Source organism: Salvelinus alpinus, chromosome 7 (genome assembly GCF_045679555.1).
Source record: "Salvelinus alpinus chromosome 7, SLU_Salpinus.1, whole genome shotgun sequence".
Taxonomy (NCBI): Eukaryota; Metazoa; Chordata; class Actinopteri; order Salmoniformes; family Salmonidae; genus Salvelinus; species Salvelinus alpinus.
Window position 1 is genome coordinate 60,661,221 of NC_092092.1, and position 8,756 is coordinate 60,669,976.

An 8,756-nucleotide genomic window follows, 5' to 3' on the forward strand; every position below is an offset into this window, starting at 1 on the left:
GAAAAATCATTCACCATTGTAGAACAGGAGTTTGATTTCATGTGCAATATAGAGTAAATCTTATTATTATTTTATCATTTTAATATCATAACAACATAATACATCTGAATCTATACAAGATCACAAGAATTTACTCTCCATAGGGACTTCAATATCTTCCTTTCATTCTCTCCTGTCCCTGATGCAGTCATCTTCAACTACATGGAAGGTAGACGTGGAATGGCGTCCTAGATCCACATCCTACTGATCAGTGAGAAGATAAAGAGGACGTGGTAGAGTATGATGTAATAATGTAACATTCCTTTATATAAAGACCAAGCCATTGCATCTTAAATCACCTCTAGACGACCATGTGAAACGTCATCACCTTGTTATGCAACCATACACTAACTTATATAAAATGCTAAAAGAGGATTTAGACCCCAGTGCTTGGCTAAATCTCCTTGTGACAGATGAACACAAGTATAGCCTCAAGCCATGTTTACATTTGGAAGGGACAACATCACAGTAATTGTGACGGGTAAGGAGATAGTAATAGCTTTTTGCAAGTGACACTCTTATGCCCTAGGCCTACTTTTCTCCCTACACTCTCCTCCATGCGCCCCCCCCCCCTCCTCCAACTCAACACCCAATAAGAATGACCCACTTTTCCAGTGCTCCGCTGTCTAACTCGATCTCTTTACATTCCGCTTGGTGACAATCTCACCCGTATTTGCCAAATTCCAGTCCAGTCTCCTGACACGAGGTTAACAAGCAGCTTGCCTACAGAGCGAGGCAACCTATTCTGACAGAGAGGGTCAACCAGGAGAGAAATATATATAGTACATACTGACACAGGTGTTGAAAGATGCCTTTCTCCATAGCTAATTGGGTTTGTTACCCAGCTCTGCTCATCACCATGACAATCAAATTTGGATGATGAACACTTGTCTTCCAGCTGTACTGTAGTAGGCTTTATTAGGGACGCTGACAATCTCTCTCTTCCCCTCTGTCTCCGACACACACACATTTTATTTATCTCTGTCTTCGGCTCTCTCATTCTCTCTCTCTCTTTCTTTATTAACACATACAGTGGGGAGAACAAGTATTTGATACACTGCCGATTTTGCAGGTTTTCCTACTTACAAAGCATGTAGAGGTCTGTAATTTTTATCATAGGTACACTTCAACTGTAAGAGACGGAATCTAAAACAAAAATCCAGAAAATCACATTGTATGATTTTTAAGTAATTAATTTGCATTTTATTGCATGACATAAGTATTTGATACATCAGAAAAGCAGAACTTAATATTTGGTACAGAAACCTTTGTTTGCAATTACAGAGATCATACGTTTCCTGTAGTTCTTGACCAGGTTTGCACACACTGCAGCAGGGATTTTGGCCCACTCCTCCATACAGACCTTCTCCAGATCCTTCAGGTTTCGGGGCTGTCGCTGGGCAATACGGACTTTCAGCTCCCTCCAAAGATTTTCTATTGGGTTCAGGTCTGGAGACTGGCTAGGCCACTCCGGGACCTTGAGATGCTTCTTACGGAGCCACTCCTTAGTTGCCCTGGCTGTGTGTTGCGGGTCGTTGTCATGCTGGAAGACCCAGCCACGACCCATCTTCAATGCTCTTACTGAGGGAAGGAGGTTGTTGGCCAAGATCTCGCGATACATGGCCCCATCCATCCTCCCCTCAATACGGTGCAGTCGTCCTGTACCCTTTGCAGAAAAGCATCCCCAAAGAATGATGTTTCCACCTCCATGCTTCACGATTGGGATGATGTTCTTGGGGCTGTACTCATCCTTCTTCTTCCTCCAAACACGGCAAGTGGAGTTTAGACCAAAAAGCTCTATTTTTGTCTCATCAGACCACATGACCTTCTCCCATTCCTCCTCTGGATCATCCAGATGGTCATTGGCAAACTTCAGACGGGCCTGGACATGCGCTGGCTTGAGCAGGGGGACCTTGCGTGCGCAGCAGTATTTTAATCCATGACGGCGTAATGTGTTACTAATGGTTTTCTTTGAGACTGTGGTCCCAGCTCTCTTCAGGTCATTGACCAGGTCCTGTCGTGTAGTTCTGGGTTGATCCCTCACCTTCCTCATGATCATTGATGCCCCACGAGGTGAGATCTTGCATGGAGCCCCAGACCGAGGGTGGTTGACCGTCATCTTGAACTTCTTCCATTTTCTAATAATTGCGCCAACAGTTGTTGCCTTCTCACCAAGCTGCTTGCCTATTGTCCTGTAGCCCATCCCAGCCTTGTGCAGGTCTACAATTTTATCCCTGATGTCCTTACACAGCTTTCTGGTCTTGGCCATTGTGGAGAGGTTGGAGTCTGTTTGATTGAGTGTGTGGACAGGTGTCTTTTATACAGTTAACGAGTTGAAACAGGTGCAGTTAATACAGGTAATGAGTGGAGAACAGGAGGGCTTCTTAAAGAAAAACTAACAGGTCTGTGAGAGCCAGAATTCTTACTGGTTGGTAGGTGATCAAATACTTATGTCACACAATAAAATGCAAATTAATTACTTAAAAATCATAGAATGTGATTTTCAGGATTTTTGTTTTAGATTCCGTCTCTTACAGTTGAAGTGTACCTATGATACAAATTACAGACCTCTACATGCTTTGCAAGTAGGAAAACCTGTAAAATTGTCAGTGTTTTAAATACTTGTTCTCCCCACTGTACATTCAAGAACGACAGAAAGCGAGAAAGACGAACAACAATTTATGGAGCAGCAAGGGATCATGTCCTGGGTCTTTGTCTTGTAAAATAATTTACAAGGGAACAGAGAAGTTCCTGAGACAGTCCGAAGAGAGAGGGAGGGAGGGAGGGAGGGAGGGAGGGAGGGAGGGAGGGGAGAACACAGAAAGAGAGAGAGATGAAAGAAAAAGAGAGAGGGAGAGAGAGAGAGAAAGAGGATAGAGAAAGACTGAGGGGGACAGAGGGAGAGAGAGAGACTGAGGGGGACAGAGGGAGAGAGAGAGACTGAGGGGGACAGAGGGAGAGAGAGACAGAGAGACTGAGGGGGACAGAGGGAGAGAGAGAGAGAGAGAGAAATGAGACATAACCGGCCCAGCGGGTTGCCTGAGAGAGAGACGACAGGGATTACGTACACAGCACACACAAGCACCCACCCCTCCCCCCGCCGGGCGCCGCTCACTGGGGCACTGGGCCCGTGCCATGCAGTGTTTTGGAGGAAGGGAGACTTTGTGGCTCTTTGTGATATCTTCCCTTATATGCCTCATCCAATGTTTTCACAAGTTTAACTTACTGTAACTCCCACACAAACAGGATTGAGTGTTTTAGAGTTAGCTACACTTCTCCTAAATGTAAACTGTGTGATCTCAACCTAAATATCAAAATGTTTTTAATTCAATATAAATCTAAAATAAATAAGGTCACTGGCGCCAGAGGATATGTCTGAAAGATTTGGTTTGAGTCTGTTTCTGTATGGCTCTATAATAGGATGGGTATTACATCATGGGAGGGCGCAATGCAGGATTTCTCCCAGATTCACTTCAGCCATGTAATATAGGCGAGAGGAAGGTGTTCTCATAGCCCCATTCCTCTCCCACTGGCTAGGGACAGAAGAAATAGGCCAGGGACAGGGCAGAGAGGCCAGGGACAGGGCAGACAGGCCAGGGACAGGGCAGACAGGCCAGAGACAGGGCAGACAGGCCAGGGACAGAAGAAATAGGCCAGGGACAGGGCAGACATGCCAGGGACAGGGCAGACAGGCCAGGGACAGAGCAGACAGGCTAGGGACAGAGCAGACAGGCTAGGGACAGAGCAGACAGGCTAGGGACAGAACAGACAGGCTAGGGACAGAACAGACAGGCTAGGGACAGAGCAGACAGGCTAGGGACAGAGCAGACAGGCTAGGGACAGAACAGACAGGCTAGGGACAGAACAGACAGGCTAGGGACAGAGCAGACAGGCTAGGGACAGAGCAGACAGGCTAGGGACAGAACAGACAGGCTAGGGACAGAGCAGACAGGCTAGGGACAGAACAGACAGGCTAGGGACAGAACAGACAGGCTAGGGACAGAGCAGACATGATAGGGACAGAGCAGACAGGCTAGGGACAGAGCAGACAGGCTAGGGACAGAACAGACAGGCTAGGGACAGAGCAGACAGGCTAGGGACAGAACAGACAGGCTAGGGACAGAACAGACAGGCTAGGGAAAGAGCAGACAGGCTAGGGACAGAGCAGACAGGCTAGGGACAGAACAGACAGGCTAGGGACAGAGCTGCCTGTCTGGGGGACTCAATGTGTGCACGTTCAGGCGTCTCTCTGTGTTGTGTACACAAAGCCCTGAGTCCCTCCAACCCTCATGCAGATAACAGCCATCAGCACTGAGTGTCCCTGTTACCAGTCTAGAGCACACAGAACAGACCCAAAACGAATAACAGACAGATACAGATACAGACAGCTGCTCTGACAACAGGGACACAGTTAGCACTGATAAAATGCTGACTCACAGATTACCCTGTTCAGTTCAGTTATCAAGGTAACACAAGAAAGCCTTCGTCATTTCTTTCATTTTAATTGATTAGCACACTGAACATTGTTTAATTCATTGGTTAAGTCCATTGAAAGATGGATGCTCTTGTTGTCTTGCTCTGTCCGGAATATCCGGAAACTGATTTTGATTGACTAGTCTGATAGCAGGGAGAACATAGACCAGTAGCCTTCAACAACGTTACAATGCCTAATTTTCTTCTCTGATGATTCTCGTTTCACTGCAGCCAAGTTACATACAAACAACGGTTTCAGTATGCAAATGACTCCTCCTCTCCATGTTCATCATTAACCTCCTTTCTTCCTTCAACCTCCTCTTTAACCTGGCTGGAACTTACTCTGCAAATTAGGATATTCCTTCAATGTACATCACCAGCCCTGGCTGTCTGGGGCTCTGTACAATTAGTCACTTGATTATCCTCCCAGAAACATGAGATACTGTGGGATGTTCGTCTGTTGCAGAGTCAGAGCCATTCACTTCCACAGCAATCTACTAACACATCTCAAAACGGACACACTCTGGGACTTCACTAGAAACAACTAGACGTTTCTGTTTCTTTAAAATACTTTTTAAATCATTTATTTTATTTTATTGCCAATTATTAATGAAGGTGTTTTTCCCACAGTGCTCGTATGGTAATCCCATCCATTCCAGACTATTTGGTTCTAAAAGTTGATTTATTCTTGAACTCACAGGAATGTTTCTGTTCCACAGGATTGAACCACATTGGTTCATATATACAGTATACAGCATGGCATAAGCAGAGTGGATTGTACACTGGATTCACCCAGATATCTTTTTATTTTTGGTTCCATCAAGCCATAAGAGATGGCAGCCATCTCCCATAAGCTCTCCTTGCCCTAACCTTTTCAATGAACCTGCTAACATCAACACTAGCCAGGGACACGTTTGTTTACAGCGTGAAATCATAACAACGAGGATCCACTTGCTTGTAAGATATTTTGCTCAGCTGCCATTTTGGCTTCCTAAAACTGCTGCGTAATATCAGAAGCCGGTGTCAGGGACGGAGATGTGGGACGGGGGGAGGTTTAGGTGATCGCTCCAGTGAGCCGTGCGAGGCGCCCCGGACTAGAGCTACCTCGTTAGCATGCACCTCACCACACCGCAAGGCCGGTCTTTAATGAACACAGACAAACCAGTAGCAGACGCAAAACAGAGCTGAGTGTCTACTCTGTCCCTGTTGTTGAATACAGGGTGGTTTAGGCTGGATCACTGGTTGGTTAAGAAGAGATAAGCACACAGCTAATTACATGCTGCTGAACTGCTTCCAGCGTCACCACACAAACACATTTATGCACGCACACACAAATAGGCACGAACACACACACCAGACAGAGACAATGAAACAAAGACCTGAGAGAAGAGGAGGTAGAGAGGAGGAGGGAGGGATATAGGTAGAGAGGAGGGAGGGAGAGAGGAGGAGGGAGGGAAAGATGAGGAGGAGGGAGGGAAAGATGAGGAGGAGGGAGGGAGGGAGGGAGGGAGGGAGGGAGGGAGGATAGAGAGGAGGGAGGGAGGGAGGGAGGGAGGGAGGATAGAGAGGAGGAGGGAGGGATAGGGAGGGAGATAGTAGAGTGAGAGATGGAGGGAAGGAGAGATGGAAAGAGGGAGGGAGAGAGGAGAGAGAGAGGAGGAGGGAGGGAGAGAGCATAGAGAGAGGAGGGAGAGGCGAGAGAGAGGAGGAGGGAGGGAGAGAGGAGGAAGGAGGGAGAGAGGAGGGAGGGAGATAGGAGAGAGAGGTGAAGATGGAAGGAGAGAGGAGGGAGGGAGATAGGAGAGAGAGGTGAAGATGGAGGGAGAGAGCAGAGAGAGAGGAGGGAGAGGCGAGAGAGAGGAGGAGGGAGGGAGAGAGGAGGAAGGAGGGAGAGAGGAGGGAGGGAGATAGGAGAGAGAGGTGAAGATGGAAGGAGAGAGGAGGGAGGGAGATAGGAGAGAGAGGTGAAGATGGAGGGAGAGAGGAGGGAGGGAGAGAGGAGTGAGAGGTGGAAGGAGAGAGAGAGGGAAAGAGTGAGAGAGAAGAGAGAGGGGAAAGAGAGGGGAGGAGGGAGGGAGGAGGTGGGAGAGAGAGAGAGGAGGATGGATGGAGAGAGGAGAGAGAGATGGAGGGGGAGGGAGAGGGAGGGAGAGAGACGATAGAGAGAGGTGGAGAGAGGAGGAGGGAGAGAGGAAAGAGAGGAGGAGGGAGCGAGAGTGAGGGAGATAGGCGAGAGAGAGGAGGAGGGAGGGAGAGAGGGAGGGAGGGATAGAGGTAAAAGGTGGGAGGGAGAGAGAGAAAGAGGGCGATATAGAGGGAGAGAGGAGGAGGGAGAGGAGAGAGAGAAGGGAGGCAGAGAGGGAGGGAGGGAGACAGGAGAAAGAGATGGAGGGGAGAGAGGGAGGGAGGGAGGGAGAGAGGAGAGAGAGGAGGAAGGGAGGGGGAGAGAGAGAGGAGGGGTAGGGGAGAGAGAGAGAGGAAAAGAGAACACTAACGAGGTTGGAAACCATCAGTCTTTTCTGTAAAAGAGACAGAGACAGGGATTTTATGCTTCGTCAGTGTGAGGTCACATAAAGATCTTTGTATTGTGTCAGAGCATGGGTATACATGTGTTGAGTCAATATACACTGAGTGTACAAAACATTAGGCCCTTTCCATGACAGACTGAACAGGTGAATCCAGGTGAAAGCTATGATCCCTTATTGATGTCACTTGTTAAATCCACTTCGATCAGTGTAGATGAAGGGGAGGAGACAGGTTAAAGAAGGATTTTAAAGCCTTGAGACAATTCAAACATGGATTGTGTATATGTGCCAATCAGCAAGACAAAAGATTTAAGTGCCTTTCAACGGGGTATGGTAGTGAGTGCAGTTTTGAGTGTGTCAAGAACAGCAACGCTGCTGGGTTTTTCATGCTCAACAGTTTCCCGTTTATCAAGAAGGGTCCACCACCCAAAGGACATCCAACTAACTTGACACAACTGTGGGAAGCATTGGAGTCAACATGGGCCTGTGGAACTCTTTTGACACCTTGTAGAGTCCATCCCCCGACGAATTGAGTCTGTTCTGAGGGCAAAAGGGTGCAACTCCATATTAGGAATGTGTCCTTAATGTATAGTCAGTGTATGTGTGGTCACTCTTATCGGTCCCCCCCATTCCTACTGGACGACACTATCAACAAAGACTTCTCTAGAAATTGGATCTTGGCTGCCAGGTATTGGAGGTTATTTATAAGTCTGTCACAATAGAGGGTAATAACCTTAGAATGACGCTACTTTTATTAAATGGTGAAAATAGGCAGGCTACATTTTCTGAATCTACAACAGAATTGTGTTTCCTAGTTCTTCAATCCCAAGTGGTGTGTTTTCTCATCCACACATCATTTGTGTGAGATGTACGTGAGGTGAGTGTTCTTGATAGCAGTCAAGGGGGGATGTGAGTGTGTGTGTGTGTCTGTTGAGTTGTCTAAATCCCTAGATGGTTTGCAGGCAGGAGCAGTGTTACAGGGGCATAATCTCTCCTCCAAATCCAATGAGTCCCGTCTTCTGTGCCAGGGGGTGTTGTTGCTCTGTGAAAAGAGATAGATGGGGAAGGAGGAGAGTTAGAGAGGAATCACATCCTTCCCTTGGGCCTCCGGGACTTTCCAAACTACACCAAAGAGAGGGTGGCAGGTTTACTGTCACACACACACACACAAGGTATAATTGGGTAAGACCCCAGGGGCTCAGACAGATATCAGAGGGAAGTTGAATAAGAGAAGTGAAGATATAAAATAAATGTAATTTATTTGTGCTGGGAAGACACATCTCTCCCAGACCACCTTAGTTGCTATGGAGAATGGACTGGTCAGCTTTGGGCTAGAGATATGTGTTTGTGTGTGTGTATGTGTGCGTGTGTGTGTGTGTGTGTGCACGTGCATGTGTGTTTGTGTAGCTGTGTGTCTTCCTGTCTAGTAAAATACCATACAAGGCCAGGTATATGTTAACGTTTTATGGATTAACTTCAAAGGCTGACTTTTACAGGAGTTCATGACCCCAGCCTGTTTAACTCCAGACTATTCAGACGTCATTACAGATTGAAAGAATACAGAGTGAAGATGGGACATCCTCGGTAAACACGGGGATCCATAACATTGTGAATACAGAGTGAAGATGGGACATCCTCGGTAAACACGTGGATCCATAACATTGTGAATACAGAGTGAAGATGGGACATCCTCGGTAAACACGTGGATCCATAACATTG